Below are 2,246 nucleotides of genomic sequence, written 5' to 3'. Positions count from 1 at the left end.
GTTTTCGCCGCGATTTTTTCGTATTCAGAACTTTTCGTATTTCCCAAAACATTCTGGGCCACAGCCTTAAAACTAAGTCAGGCTTTTTTTTCTAATCCATTCGTAGTACTTACGAAGCTAGTGACCCTGAAAATAGTTCTGATTTGTGGTCCATGGAATACTCTTTTTTTCAATTTAGCCTCAGAAAGTTTAGGGAATTTTTCAACGAGGTCAGATAACCTTATTTTTGTGTGGCTGTGTAAAAATCCATTCGTTCCTTTTTGTTTTTATCACAAAATACAAAGACAGACTTACATCTAAGAGATACCTTTTTTCAAATTGTCGTCCACTTGGATTGTTCAATAAGCTGGATTCAATAGCATAGAAATCCAAAACTAAAATATGCTCGCTCTCTCAAGCCAATCATTCAAGTGCTATCAGGCTGTGGTCACTCAATGATTTAGATGTGTCGCAACAAAGTCGAAGTTGGAGCCATCTAGCGTATACCCATATCCATAAGATAAGATAATAGATGTTCGTTCAGATAATAGCGACAATACCCAGATACTTTTTAGATAATAGACTTAATAACTAACTAAATTGCAGAAAACAATATAAAAACAAGTAGAAATACATAAATAATTCTCAGAATAATTATATATGCATTTCTAGTTATTTTTGGATTGTTTTCTATATGACCCTACTGTAAATTCCTAAATAGGTTCCTATATAGGTTCCTATATAGGAACCTACATCGGATCCTACATAGGAATATATGTGTTTTACCTATAGGTGCCACCTATAGGAAATAACATAGGATTTTATAAAGGATCCTATATAAGTTCCCGTATAGAATCCTATATAGGATATTGTATATGTTTCTGCATGGGACCATATCCAGATGCGCAGTACAATTTTATAGTACTTACGGCTGCGCAGAAGTTTTTTTGGTTCTCCAGGAGCACCTAGAGACATACGTACCATTAGATACCATGAGGTATCATTAGTTAGTTACCATCAGTTAGGCATTATTAGGTACCTTATTAGGGAGTGTGCTATACAGGCACCTATATAGGATCCTATGTCCTTTCCTATAGGTGGCACCTATAGGTGAAACATACAGTGTCCTATGTAGAATACTATATAGGATCCTATGTAGGTTCCTATACAGGAACCTATATAGGAATTTTCAGTAGGGGAAAATATGTTTTTATGAAGAAAGAAGATTGTGAAATTATCTGTGAACGATGTTTCCGGTGTAAACAACAACAACGAACAGTTTCCGTGTTTACTGTTGACCATTTTGGAAATTTTTAACTAAGGCTAGCGGAGTGAGGTGCGGGGAGTGCAATCGCTGTGCCATCTGGCGTATACTCCTAACGGGAGCAAAGTATGTTCAGGCACTCTCGCCATTGTGAGTGACCACCGCCTGAGTGCTATCTCGGGCGAGCAAAACATGAACGTGCCACTTCTCACTTATAATCTAAACGCGAGAAGTGGCACCCTTATTCTTTACTCGTCCGAGATAGTACTTTCATGATTTGATGAAGCAAGCGGGCACCTTTTAATTTTGGCCAACTTCTAGTCTCATCTTGCTTAATTCGGCGAGCAACACTTTCACATGCTCACTTCTCGCTTAGCTTTTTATTGTTCTTATTTTTGGTTGAGCACCGGTGGTGGTCACTCACAATGGCGAAAGTGTCTGAACATACTTTGATTCCGTTAGGACTAAACGCCAGATGGCGCAGCGATTGCGATCCCCGCAACTCATTCAGCTAGTCTAAGTTCAAAATTTCCAAAATGGTCAACAGTAACCACGGTAATTGTTCGTTGTTGTTGTTTTCATCGGCAACATACTTCACAAATAATTTCACAATCTTCTTTCTTCATAAAAACACAGTTTCATTCAGAAAATAGTCCAAAAACAACTAGAAATGCATCAATAATTATTCTGACAATTATTTATGTATTTCTACTTGTTTTTATATCATTTTCTGCAATTTATTTAGTTATTAAGTCTATTATCTGAAAAGCATCTGGGTATTATCGCGATTATCTGAACAGTCATCTATTATCTTATCTTAGGGATATGAGTGTACGCTAGATGGCTCCAACGTCGACTTTGTTGCGACATATCTAAAGCATTGAGTGACCAACGCCTGGTTGAGTACCGTCAAGTCGTGTCGAGTGCGTTGGGATCCTACCGTTAGGACCCCTCGATATGATCATATGGTCTAGCCGGAGGCTGCATAAAAAATTACACTTTT

This window comes from Belonocnema kinseyi, chromosome 3 (assembly GCF_010883055.1).
Source record: "Belonocnema kinseyi isolate 2016_QV_RU_SX_M_011 chromosome 3, B_treatae_v1, whole genome shotgun sequence".
Taxonomy (NCBI): domain Eukaryota; kingdom Metazoa; phylum Arthropoda; class Insecta; order Hymenoptera; family Cynipidae; genus Belonocnema; species Belonocnema kinseyi.
The sequence above is the reverse complement of the archived record's forward strand: the minus strand, read 5'-3'. Positions refer to the sequence as shown.